This window comes from Apteryx mantelli, chromosome 9 (genome assembly GCF_036417845.1).
Source record: "Apteryx mantelli isolate bAptMan1 chromosome 9, bAptMan1.hap1, whole genome shotgun sequence".
Classification (NCBI taxonomy): Eukaryota; Metazoa; Chordata; class Aves; order Apterygiformes; family Apterygidae; genus Apteryx; species Apteryx mantelli.
Window position 1 is genome coordinate 16,224,342 of NC_089986.1, and position 14,432 is coordinate 16,238,773.

The window sequence follows — 14,432 nt, forward strand, 5'->3', positions numbered from 1 at the left end:
AAATCTTGTTTGGACAAGGACTCCAGGTAACACCTGTGCAGAGGAAGTCTTATGCAGCAATTTGCTGCAGAAAAAATAATGGGGGGGGGGATTTATTTTCTTTCTCCTCTATTGTTATGGGATCTCCTAAGCATTTTTTTTTTAACTCTCCAGACTTCTGTGCTGAGAGATTCCTCTGTTCAGACAAGCATCTAGTAGTGGATTTCACTCTCTAGGGTCCATTCACAGCCTAAAAATCATGGACAAGCCTTCCAGAACTGTCCAACCAATTCACCGTGAACCTGGGTAGCTGCCGAGCTTATGGTCAAAAAGAAGTTTTCCCTCCGCTGACCTTTCTCCCGCAGGAAATGTTACCGCTGCAGGAAACATGTGAGGGGCCGCGGCTGCCAGGTGACGAGGGACAGCATGTGTCTGCCGCGCGTGGTCACCTGCGGTAGGTGTCTGCCCGGGCTCGTGCCGCTCGTCCTTCCTCCCCGTCGGCCGACGGCGGTCTGTGCACGTCCCGGCGTCGGGGACGGGCTGTGGCCCCGAGCCCCTGCTGCGACCAGGGAAGTTCAGCTGAACTTTAGCTACAGCACTTCGGGATACGCCTGGACCAAGCTAAGTGGGTGCAGCTCCCCTGGCTTCTGTGGGGAGACGTCTTGCTCTGGATCCAAGCTCGGCTGTCCACGTTTAAGCGTTATTAGCGTTCAGACGAAATTGCTTCCAGCTGCTTTCACAAACCCCCGATACTGCCTGGGTCCCACACGATGTCCCTTTTCTGCCAGGCTGGGCCTCCCATGGAGAGTTCCTCAAAGACTAGTTTCAACAGAAACAAATTATTTGGGAATACAATTGCCTCTCACCCCCTTAAATTTCACTGTGCTCCAGAGCTTCCTGTAAATAGGTCCCGCGCTTTGGAAGCGCTGGGTGGCTCTGCAGTGCTGATGGGCTCCAGCCCTGGCGGGGCTCCGCTCCCTCCGCAGCCCTCGGGCGGGCGATGTCGAAGCAGCCCGTGATGTGATAAAACGCCACGTTTCCTCCTCGCCGCCACACGCCGGCATTCGGCTCCGGCAGGAAACCGCGTGCGGCTCCCAGAAACCTGCCCGCGAACCTGCAGGGCCTGCGCCGCCCGTGAGTCAGGCTCGCTGCTCCGGTGCCCCCTGAGTCATCCGGAAATACGCGAAGTTTCCATGTGCGTTTTCCATGCGATCTCCTAAGAGCTTCAGACAATTATACGTAATCATTTGCATATGTTTTTTTTTTCCCCCCCCTATTCTGTTTTCAGTTTCGCAGACCAGCACAGCGGTTCCTTTTGTCTCCAAGGAAAACTGTATGAGACGTCGCAGAGCACCGGCTGCAGCTGTCCCGGGCCGTGGGGCCCGACGGCAAAGCGAGACCCTTGCGGAAGCAGAGTCCAGCACGCACAACTGAACCGGGCCGCATCCAGCTCCTGTCCTTTCATCCCGCTCCCGCTGCTCCGGCAGAGCCCGGGTGGGTTTCTGGGACGGCGGCCCAACCTCCCGCCTCGGGCCCTGCCGACGGGGCGCTCCGGCGGCCGCGGGCCCGGGGAGGAGAGCACGCGGCCGCGCTCGTGCCGCCAGCGCCTCAGCTGGGCCTGCATCGGCCATCAGCGTTAGGGGTCAGGCAGGAAAAGCTCATAACTAGGCTGAGACGCGCTGTTTGCGGTGCAGGGTGCTAGGTGACTGCGTTAAAAACACACGTGTCCCCCTGCAAACCTTCCCAAGGCTCCTGACCCTTCTGGGGCCTGGTACGGACCGAAAAAACTGCAGCGGCTGCTGCCTCGGAGCCCATGCGCGAGAGCTTTGAGCAGCTGGAAGAAACGACGAGGGACTGTGAAGAACTTCATGCTGTAATTTAGCATAGTAAAATAGTCAGAAATATTTATTAGGGCAAACCATCTAGCCACCTTCCCCATTGTGAAATCTGTTACTTTACTCATCTGTCCGAAAACGTTGCTCAGTGGAGGCTGGGACTTTCCTAGTGTTATTTTAATCGTTTAAAGCATTAGGTTTTGAAGTGTCTGACCTGGAAAGCCACGAATGGGCACGCAATAACATTGCTAATTTAGCAACTCCCCTCGCCCCCATGCCCCTGCTCAGGTTTGTTTCACAATATTCCTTCTGTGGAATAGAAAAAAGGATATTTCAAAAGAATGTGCTAGTTAACCTGCTGTATGGTATTTAGTCAACCATATTGATAATTGGTGGTGACTGAAAGGACTTGCAATCTGATGGCTGTTTTAACATGTGGAAAAGTTAGTTACAACCCATTTCTCAGTGGGCAGGTGTAATCAGAGCAGGCAGTTCTGATATTTTTTTATTATCAGTTTTATCTAAGGCAGCATAGAGCAAATGTTTTTGTCCTTCTACGGCAATATGCAGGCGCTTGGATAAGATAGCTTGAAGAAAAGTTTCCTTTGGCTGCCTGCACAGTGTCCGTCCTAGGAGTTTACGGAGTTCAGGAATGATAACAGACAGGTCTTCAAAAACTTTCAAGATGTTTTTATTGATGTTACATCGGTTTGAATGTGATGTTAGTGAGCTGCAAGGTGAACTACATGCAAATAAAACAGAAGTGTACAGAGCAGAGTTAAAGGATCATGGGTGCGGGAGACCGCAGAAAAGCTTCATGAGAAGAGAAGCTTCACGGCAGGTTTCTTTCAGGCAGGGATGGGTGGAGGTGCTCGTGGGCTGCCTCCCTCCCGCAGGGCAGCGCCGGCCAGGGCAAGTGCGCTCTCTGCGCCTGGTATACCCCCAAGTCATACACAGCTTCTCGAAATGCTGTTAACAAAATGCTGGCTCACAAGGAATAAGTAATTGAAGTGTAAGTAAAGATGAATCATATCAAATTGAGAACAAATTGAGAACTTGTGGAGGGATCGGTTAAAAGATCTAAGTCCACATAATACAGCCCCTTAGTAAGGCAAAGAAAATTTTTTTTTCCCCTTTTTCTGGTGGAGCCAATGATCAGCGTACACCAAACTGATGGCCACTGCAGAGTGCTCGTATCCCGCGGCAGCTCCTGGGGGTCCCTGAAGTGCCTTGCTGCCCTGGGCAGCCTTCTGCACGCGGACAGCCTGTTCCCAGCAGCTCGCTGGGGGCTGTGCAGAGCCTGGCTCTGGCTCGGGCTGAGAGCGCTGAAGTGATCTGAGCTCCCCAGGGAGCTCGGTCCTCAGCTGAGCCTCCCATTAGTACGTATGGAAAGGTGCTGTCTGGGGGGATGTGGAAGGGAAGGAGAAGCAGACACCCCTGCCCTGGGCTTTCCAGGCAGAAGAGGCGCCAGGAGACGGAGCAGCGAGCCCAGAGGGTGGGCACTGCGGGTCCCTGCTAGTGTGGCTATGCCATCAACACAGGCTTGCCGTGACTCTGATTTTGCAGGTCCCACACTCCACCTCGTCTTCCCATCTACCAGGATGGGTTTCCTCGAATGGTCTGTGCAGCTCTGCAGGACGGGCTGCCTAAGGACACCGTGCGGCGCTAAAGAATTCCTCCCCGGGTTTGCACAGACACTGAAAAGCTTTTAGGGGTCTGTAAAATGAAAGCCTGCATTCTGCTTCCAATCTAAATAATTGCTGAAACTGTTGAGGCATCAGACTAATGATTTCATCCTGGCTGTGCTGCTTGTGGAGTGATTTCCTTGGCTCCAGCAGTGACCCTGCTGTGAGGGGCTGGAGTCCGGCTGCCTGGGGCTGGCAGGCTGCTTTCCATTGCGGGCACCAGCCATAAAATGGAGCTGGTCCATGTGTGGGCTGTTAAAATCTGCAAGGTATTTGGAGGAGTTTTATATGTTTTCCACATTTTTCAAAAGTAGTTTCCATCCAAAGAGTTTACAGAAATAACTTGCCGCAAAAATATAAAAAGCAGCAAGTGTTTGGACTGTGTGGAAATGTTAATTTAAACTTACTGGGGCTAGACCACATAGTTTACTTACTAACACTTACAGCATGGGAAGTTGAATTTCTGAAGCACCATGAATCAATAAGGTCTGAAAGTCAGACGAATCTTTCTGGCCCCCTCGCTGGTACAACCGTGGTCAGCCGGCCGCGGTGGCCCCGCGCAGAGAGCGCGGGGCTGCATGTGCTGGGGCAGCGCGGACCCGCAGCAGCAGCAGAACTGGAGGCTGCCTGACTAATCGCAGAAACGCAAATGAAGGCTACATAAGGAACCAAGCAAGTGAGAGCTGAGGGGGCTGCTTTATTCTCATGCAACTTTTCCTTGATGCTTGCAGTTCTGTGGGTATATATAAAAAACAGACCTGACTGATATCTAGCATCTAATTCCAACCACAGATAGATTTTAGCATACTTCAGTTACTAATTATTTGAAGGTTTGAGCTGTTTCTTTCTGAGATAAATATAAGCATGTGGCTCACTTTGCAAGGACTAACTACAAAATTATCATTTGTAGTTACATTAGGCCAAAGCAGAAGAAAAAGAAGCCCGAAGATGCAAAGATGCATCAGAAATTCACTGGAACTATGCCAAAGATGTACCCTGCATAAATAGTCTTAACACACAATAATTAACACAGCGAGCAAGTTTCATCATATTATATTGTTAAAGAGATTAGAAACAGCGTTAGTTAATCCCATCTGAATTGTAACGTAACGCCATAAATAGGGATATAGTTTTCTTTCTTTGGACTCCTGGTTTTGCTTTAAACGGCAGAACATCTTCAGAGTCTAAATTAACTGTTAGCAATGAAACTGGATGCTCCCTTCAGCATGTGATAGAATTATAAGCAAATGAGATTTTAATTAATAATAGAGCAAATCCTTAGTGAGCTTTTGAAATATGAGGCATGCTCTACATTTGCATTCGGCCAGGAGACCTGTGAGCATACTAAGCTATCTCTATCAGGGAAGTAAATCCAGATTCATGACTGCATACTGAGCTCTAACTGTGTCTACCCTTACAGCACAGGGCTGGAAATTCATAGCAAGCCTTGAGCGCAAACAAATTCAGAGCAGCTTTCCTGAGAGTGATACCACTCCCCTCTCCAGCTGATTTTTGTCCCTTTCTTGCTGCAGTTAAATATGAAACAGTTAAAAGACAAATCCTCGTGAAGTTTTCAGTCTGTGTCCCGCTATTCACCTCACCGTGTAGGGGCGTACCTGTTACGTTACTATGCTAGAGCTGTCCTCAGCTGCCAGAATAGCCCTTAGGGCGCCTGGCATTCAGCAGCTAGTTACCCTGAAGCTGCTGCACCTTCCAGCAATGTCCAGCTCGGCTACCAGAGGGCCCCAGCAATGTCAAGAATGAAGGCTCAGGAGTGACGGGGGCACGGAGGGTAAATTAAGCTGAATAAACCAAAAACAAAACCTGCATCGTTGTACCCTGTTTCCCCTCAATATATACTAAGTTCAATGCAGATGCAGCCTGGGTCTGGTTGTGAAGTTTACTTTTCTTTTTAAATACGTGGTGCAGTCTGAATATCTGAGGTGAAAGGCAGCAAGTGGACTGGAAATGAGATTGAAAGGACACTGTGCGCACTTAGGGACCAGCGTTTTACTGTGTCAGACTGCTGTGACACATGACTTGATAAAGTCCCACCATGAAACTAGTTCAGTGACTCATCTGCACTCTTCTAGTTAGGAAGCAGCTCCAGACCTCACTACTCTAGTCCCAAGAAGCCTTCTGCTTTCCAGAGTAACCTTGCTATTCATACTCATTACCCCCTCTGACCTGAGGGTGTCCCAGGTGTCCCACTCCTTCTGTCATCCCAGGAGCCTTTCTCTGCCCTCTTCTACTGTGAATTCACCTTCCCTGGACACAGGTGGCCAAAGTTTATTTTTTATTATTTTATTTTTTAGAATTTTATTCCAGGTGAGGTCTCACTGGTGTTTTGCATAGGGCCATCAAGATAATCCTATCTGCTGAAAATACTTCTCCTGAAGTCTTCATCAATCACCTTCCTCTCTCATGGTCACATCTCATTAACAGCTCACAGTCATTTTGTGTTGAATACCCATATTTCTTGCCTCTCACTTTCATGTGGTATGACTTTGATCTCTGCACCATTCAACTTTGCAGCATTTCTTTTGCCATAGTTTTTCATGTCATCTCCTTCTTCTTCTATAAGCCTGCCTCCTCAGAGCTAGAGTATAAAATATTTACTGATGAAAGAAATGGGAAAACACTGTACCTTTAGGTCCCAGTCCACATGGTTTCCCCCAACAAAAAATAAATGAAGTAACTTTGCTGCAAATTTTGCACTTCTAATCAAAAACATAAAATATAACTACTCCAGAAGAGAGGCTCCTGCACATCACCAAGCTAATGTTTTCTTCTGCAGTATTTCTACGTTGTTAAGAAAATGGGACAAGAACTGCAAACATACAGCTGCCTTCCAATTTTCCTTGTCCTTATGAGTCACTCTTGATATCAGATAAACTAGTTACTCAAAGCGCTCTGTTGTTGCAATAGTGTAAATTTGAGAAGTAGTGCGGTATGGCTTCTGGTGATGTCTCTTTTTACCTTGCAAAAAAACACAGTCATCTTTAGCAGAGGATTTTTTTTTCTGTTATAAAAACCTGAAATTAAGAAAAAAGTTATGATTCTTTTTCATGTGATAGCTTCCAGCAGTCCTTTCTTGAAAACAGAGCAGGTCTACAGGAGCATCTCCTGTGCCTAAACATGTAACAGAATACAACAGAAAGGCCATGCAGGCACCGCAGGATGATCTCTGTTAACATGAGTTCAGCACCACCAAACTCACACTGCACCTGGGGCGGAGGGCACGATGCAGTCACTGTGGACGAGCTCTGCAGTGTCTGCAGGGTAGGTGCTCTTCACCAGCAGATCTCTGCTCAGCTGGACAGTTTCACAGGTTTCCTGCAGCTCTGCAGTTGCTCACCTGGATGCCAGAGGACTCATCCTGCAGCTTCAGTCACTGTCAGCCTCTCCCTCCTACCATGTAAATTATTCATAAAATTCCAAACAAGACAAAACTTTTCTTGAATTCTCTAGTTGCATTCCTCTTTAGCTCCACTCTTTTGCTTTGCATAACTATGGAACATACTTACCTTTATCCTCCCCATGCTTCTACCCAAACAAGCAGGCAAAATATCCATTAAAGGAAAGGTGCGCCTGATAATTCAATTACCTGCTCACCACCAGAGGTAGCCCTGAGGGCTGATTGAGCATGCCGGCTCTATTTACTCCTTCTCTCAACTGATCTGTTTGTAGAAAACTTCTACCAGCGTAAGCAGCAGGGACTGAGGAGGGGTAGTAAACGTTAACAGGTGATGGGACTGGGGTATCATTGCACAGTGATCTGCAGTGGGCAGCAAGCAGGATGTTGCAGAAGGAATGACTTTTTGTGAATGCCAAATGAGTAGTCTGCTGTCTGTGCTCCCACTAAGGGTTCACAAATACATATTTCTGCAATTATCCTGTGAGCCTGAAAGGCAGGTGTTTGCACGGGAAGACAAGCTGTCTGTCATCGCAGGAGAGACTGGGATTATTAGAAGAGGTCCACACACTTGGTGTGAGCCCACATTGTCTGGAAATACTCAATGTTTGGTGAGAACCAGAATGTCCCGATATCTTGCAAGAAAGTTCTGCTTATTGCAAGAGTGATTCTTAGCTGTTAAAAAATGGTCCTTTCTGACAAGTATAACTTTGTTAGGCATTTCTAGAAGAACTGATCACTGCCAAACTCCTTTTCTAGTTTTTCACTCACCTAACCCTGCATGTGTCTGGAGCCCCAAAATACAAAGAGTATTTGTTCCTTCAGGTGCATGTGACAGACAACGCGGTGGCAGCGGAGGTACGTAGCCGCCGCTCTTGTGCGAGAGGCACAAGGCTGGGCACAACGCCCTGCTCTCCGCTACAAACACCTCATTGTGCGGGTCAAGGAGACGAGGGCATCTGGCTGCGTTGTGCTGCGCGCTGCCGAGTCGCGTGGGTAAGGCACACCGCTTTCTGTCCTCCCGTGGCGGGCAGGCTTGCACAGACACCTGGCCTGACGCCAGGACGCTGCAAGGACTTTTGCTGAGGAGGTAGCTCCTCCACGGAGCGGCTACCTGAAAACTAGCACAGAGCAAACGCAGCCAGGACAGCCCCGCTGCAAGGGGTGCTGCAGGCTGTGCCACAGAAATAAGGAAAAAGCACTAGAGCTCCTCACATAGAAGGGGCTTATGCGCTTTCTGGGAGAAGGTGCTACTTATTACAGTCTGTATTTGAATGCCACAGTGAGGTTTAACTGGCGTTTTCTTGTGTTTTATCTGAATTAGATGACCTTGCAGGGTATTTTGGGGGGATTTTGTTACATGTTTATATGATATGAAGGGTTACATTTATTTTGAATAAATTTTGTTTTCAATGGGTAACATCTGATCATATAAAAAGTTCCAAAATTAACTTTCTAAACACACCTGTAAATATTTATTTAACCAAAGCAACTGCCGCACTCCTCACAGGAAAGCACTGCTGAAGAGCATCTAATTCATTCTCTGAGGGTTTATTTCTTAGGTCAGTTTTTCACACAGGCAAATTCATTCCATACAATACACCATACTGTTTAATTTGACTCGGAAAGCTAAAATAGGCAGGTTATATAATGATGTTTATCTTTACATCAGGAAGTCAACTATGAAGCTGTTAAGCTGATATTGTATAACACAGTCTTGATTATAGAAAGTGTGGAGGAAGATGATCTAGGTTGATGCATGTCATATTAGCAGTAATTGTTAAAAGTTAAATTAATATTGTGTTTCATGTGCTTTTGGTTTTGATATTTTACAGCCTTCCTGAAGGCATTTGAGCATTAGCAGTCAGGAACTGACCTTTACTTGTTTACAGACATTCCAGTTACGTTCTTCATTAGGTAAATATAAACACATGTAAATAAAATATTTTTAAGAAGGAACTATAAATCACGTATTACACATTCCTTGTAATTTTCTAGTTCTTGAGGTTGCTGGAATAATAAGACTCACTCTTTTGAAGGACTGTGAACTGTTCCAAACTGAATAGATATATTTTAATACAAAGGCAAAAGAAAGATCAGATTAGCTTATACACTTGCAATTAAATCCCTATTTGAACAAGAGCTCAAATAACTTCAGAGCACACAAACTGCACAACTTGAGAGAACTTTAGATACACAAAAACAACCCTAATTCTCTCTTACTGTCCCTGTAAACAGGAACATGTTCATCTACTGGTCACACTCAGCTGGAAAAATAAAGGAGTCACTGGATCCTTGTATTCAGATCCAGTTCCAACTCATCTGAGAGAAATTTCAGTTATGAGGACAAAAAATGGATCACAAACATATCATACAAACTCACAATGGAGTTCACAAATTAAAAATACAAAGATTGTGTTACTGGGGAAACTTTCTTCTCTGTATAAGAAAGATTAAAATCAAAGAATCAGAGATGCATAAGATGATCCCATAAGAGTTCTATTGAGTAGGATTAATTAAATGAGCTAAATTGTGATTTTAGTAAAACTTTGATTTTAACAACTGGAATAATTTTAGGTCACTTAAGGGCACTGAGAACACAGTGTATGGATTTCTGTGCGTGATAAACAGCAACTCATTTTACCCACAACGACAAAGACAATGGAAAGGAGTGAGCTGGTGTTTTGACTGATCACTAATTGTATATGACAGGCACAGGACTCATTGGGTTGTGAGACATGGTAATCACACAATATAATGAAAAGAGTAGCTTTAATCTTTAGTAGCCTCATGAAAATTGGCTACACCTGGTAGCTTTTGCAAGAAAAAGACATGCTACCATGTTGTGCTTTCATTTAAGCAGAACTTTTCTGTAAGAAGTTGTCTGCATCTCTTTTAACCCACATAATTACCGCTGATAAAGAAAAGACACTCTCCCAGTGCCCAGCTCCTGGAAAGTAAGGCTGTGGCACACGACCCAATCTTATCAGACATCAGAGAATCCAGATGAGGTGAGGCGTAATGAACAAGCCAACTTCCGTCAGACTTCATTCCTTATTAGCCAGAGGAAATTAGGCTTCATTAGTTTCATTGCTCCCCCAGTTAGCTGTGAACATTGCATTGAGGTGCAAGGGAAGTGAAGTGAAAGCTTTCCGCAGCTGTCAGAGATCCTTTTATGAGGAACAATTCCCAGTTCTGTATGAAAAAGTGAAATCATCTGTGCTGTACGCTTATATGGTGACTGCTTTTAGACTCTAGGCATTAAGCAGATGACAAACATAAGACCTACAAAGGATCAATTTTCTTGTTCTCAAGTATTTTCACTAGTAACCCCAATATCAAAAACTCCCAAGTTTTACTCATTACTCTTCAATGGACAGCAGTTCTTTTGCTGAAGTTATCAATTCTAGCAATATGCCAACTTATATACCCATGTCCAACTTGAAATGAGTAATTGTACTGTTATTTACTGAGTTAGTCTACCTCACCTTCTACTGTAATGCCCATCCTCCCTAAACGGATATTGTCAGAGCTCATGTTACTATTGTGTTTTCTGGGCCATTCTGATTATTGCGAACTTTTGCAATGTGGTGACGTCCCTTGTCCTTTTTGTCTTATTTTCCAGGTGGCCATCACTGCATTGATTGCTATTGCATGTGTGGATCTAGCCAATGTTTCTTGAAGTCTCCTGCTCTGAGCTTGTCGTACCTATCCAGTTACTGCATGTGGTGCCAGCAGCAAGACAGATTTACTTATTTTCCCATCCTGAGTGGTTTCCGTGACCGTCAATACATTCCAGGGGGACTCAAGGCTCACAGGAAGACTGCAGTGAAGTCCCCCGCTCCGTGTCGTGTTGCCCTGCCTGTGCCCAAAGCGTGATGGTTGCAAGGCATAAGAAGTCGGAAAGCGTCCCCTGTCCCCATGCAGCAAGGTGCCAGCTGTGCAGGTGACACTTCTAGAGCACAAAGAGCCGTTTCCAAAGCAGCTTCTGGCAGCGGAGGCTGCCTGAGGAGCGGGTGCACAGGCAGGTACAAATGCCCAGCTGGAGTCACTGCCATGATCATTTTCAGAGCAGGCAGCTCCCAACAAGCTCTGACAGTTTCTCAAAATGAGAAAACATTGTCTCTGTTTAATTATGGGATGGTAAGCAGGCCCTACTAGCCTCCCGCACACAGCCTGCTTTTCCCCTCGTGCATGGATGGTGCGGGCTAGGATCAGGTCGTGGGCGTTTCTCCACATCTGGACAACACACTTGTGCCTGCCTCCTGGCTGCCCAAAGCTGCGCGCTCTCGTACAGCCTATGCCCCTAAGCACAATCTCCTTGAACGAGCGGAGCAATACATGCCTTGCAGCAAGGCTCCTGCCCTTGCCGAAGGTTCGGTCCCAGATGGAGGGTCCCACGCAGGCTGCTGGCAGCAGTTGCAAAAGAAGGGTTTTTAATGGCGAGAGCGTTGCGGAGGAGAGGGGCTGTCTGTCAGATCCCCGGCTGCTAATGTGGGCAAGAAGGCTACAGTGGAGGCAGACTGCTTCTTGGCTTAATTCTGCTGGAGTTCTTCTCCCAAGGGTCATGCTGGACTTGAGCCAAGATATGCTGAGCTCAGCATAATGCTGACTTGTATGCTGACCACATCAGTCACAAATTAAGTACAAGCTTTTCTGTATGCTGCCTGTAATTGTTTAATTTCAATGATATTGCTTAAACCGTGGCATATATGATGCTCTGATTTATACCCAGTTTTCTCCCCTCTCCAAGGGAACTGCCCAATTTCCTGAAAACTGGAGCCTGAAAAATAAGATGTGTAATAGAGGGCAGTTTTATAATACAGACTCTTATGCAATGCACAAATATAAATGTAGTTGTTCATTCATGGGATATTTCTATATGTGCTGGATTCTCAAAACAACTTTATATACTGAATTTTAGTAATGTGCAATCTGGTTCCACCTCTTTCAGTCAACAACTATACTCTGAGAACTGAAACAGAAGTGCCGGGAACCAACACTGCTCTCTGAGGTGCAATAAGGTTCACCTAATTGCTTCCTGGCTTGCTGATCCGTCATCCTGATCCTCTCTTTGATGGTTTTTTTTTCCCTGGAACATTAGTAACAAGTGATAAATACTGTCTCAGGGTGTTATATGGGACTATTTCCCCATTCCCAGCACAATGAGCATATATATTGGGATTATCTTTTATTTACAATAAAAAGCCTTGGAAACATCAAATCCTATTTATAAAAAAAGTAGTTTCTTTCTTATGGTGGTTCCTTTGATTGCAAAAATTTTCTTTTTTTTTCCTCTGTAATAATACATTTTTGTCACTCAGCAAACCACCCTAACTGCTGCAGATGTCTCCTTTCTGCTAGCTAAATTTAGGCTGTTCTTCCTCTCCCTCTGTATACATTATCCTGACATCAAGAGGACTACAGCCCCTTTAAAGTACATTTATTGCTGCTGTAAACAGTGAAAACTGATGAGGCCAAACAATGGAAGCTTCTGCCAGGGCTCCTTCTTGGCACGTTTTCCTTTAAAAATATATACGAACGGATACCACTTAGTGTCAAAACTCTGAAACTATAAAAATATGACAAGAAAGGAGGAAAATGGGAAATACGTGTCAGTATACATTAAACGTATATTATAATGTGTTTTCTTCAATAAGGTATGTGAACAATTTCACAGTACATAGCTGTGGGGGGAGGAGAAACTCCAAGTGCAAATCTAACTATGAAACATGTGAGTATTGGAGAGTGAGAGAGGCCTTTTCTAGATCTGGGTTAGATTTGTTGCAGTGTAAGTTTCCCCTATTTTAAGATTAGGACCCGAGCCAACTCTAGTCCTGATTTTTAGACTGATCACTTCAAATTTGCACGAGTTTTCCAGGAGACGCTTTTTAGCACCTGGTTTAAGCTCTTGTATGTTTTCGGCTGTGTGTAAATCAAAGAAAGTGTAAATGGAGATGCAAACCTGGATCAAAAATCACAGCAGGATTTGCTTTGAACTTTTATGTGTCTGTCTCTCATATGCACAGACACACATGTCCGCAGAGTTTGAAGTTTTTCAGATCTGAGGTTTTGGTTGAGCTTCCATCTGCCTGAGAAATAAGTAACCCCCCAGTATAGGCATTTAAATGATCTCTAATTCCTCTGTATACAAAACATGCATTTGCCCCATTAATGGGTATATAGACATTGCTGCAGAGATCATTTCTGTGACGCACGTTTCTGACCATGTCGCTCACCATTGTGTTTCGTCTCTCCTCTCCTCCCTATTATACCAAAAAGCGAGCTGTTTGTGCTTCTTGTGGGGCACCTCATTACCCTTTCCCTGTCGGTTTTTGGTTTTCGCGGTTCTGATCAGTCCATGGCTCAGCCTGCGCTGCCCCTTCCTTCCCAGGCCCGAGGCGGGCGAGCGGGGCTTGCCGAGCCTCCTCCCGCCTTCCGCCGGGCAGGAGCTCCGCTCGCCGCGGCAAGGCCGCCTCATTAACCTCCCCCCTTCCCGTGCTGCGCCTCCGACCGCAGGGAAAACTCCGCAACAGGTAGGTGCCGGCGCGCCGCTGCGCCGCCGAGCAGCGCCCGCCGTGCCGTGCCGGGCCGGGCCGGGCCGTGCCGTGCCGGGGGAGCCCGCGGGAGCCGGCCCAGCAGCGCCCGCCCCGGCGCGGCCCCGAGCCAAGCCGTTACCCCGACACGGCGCGAGCGCCGCGCCAACGGCCGCCCTCGCGGCTGACTCGCGGAGCCGCGGCACGCCGCCCTCGCGGGGGGGATGTGCCCCGGACCGGGGGCGGCGGCGGCTCTCGGGCCGGGGGGCTTCGCCCGGGGGCCGGGCCGAGCTGTGCCGCGGGACGGGCAGGCCCCGGCGCCGCGGTAACGGCCGCGCTCGCCCGGCACCGCCGACTCGCCTCGGGGCCTGTCAGGCCGCCGCGGGCAACGGGCAACGGGCGCCGCCGGCGGGGCGGGGCCGGGCGGGGCGGGACCGGGTCCCACCGCCCTCCGGCAGACGGGGCGGGGCGGGGCGGGGCCGCAGCGCCCAGCGCCGGCCCCCTTAAGGCGGGCGGCGAGCGCTCACCTTGCCTCCTCCCTCCCCCCCCCGCCCCGCCGCCTAGGTACCGGCCCTGAGCCGAGCCGTGTTCTGATTGGGCGGCCGCCGGGCCCAGTCACGTGGGGGGGGCGCGCTCCCCACAGCCTCCAGGCCGCCATTTTGGCTGGAAAGTTTGGAATTTCCGAGCGGCGCGAGCGGGAGGCGGCGGCGGCGGCGGCGGTGCGAGCGCCCGCGAGCCCAGCCCAGCCCGCGCGCCCGGCCCGCCCCGGCGCCCGGCCCGCCCGCCCCTCCCTCCCCCCTGCCTCTCTCCCGCGGGGGCGCCGCGGCGGGCGCGGGCGGGAGCCCCCGCGGAGCCGCTCGCTGGCCGGCGGGCAGGCGGGCGGGTGGGTCAGTCGGTCGGGCAGGGAGGCAGGCGGGGCGGGGCGGGCGCCGCGGCCGCCTCCGCCCGGCCGGCAGGGGGAGCCGCGCCGCCCCCCGCCGCT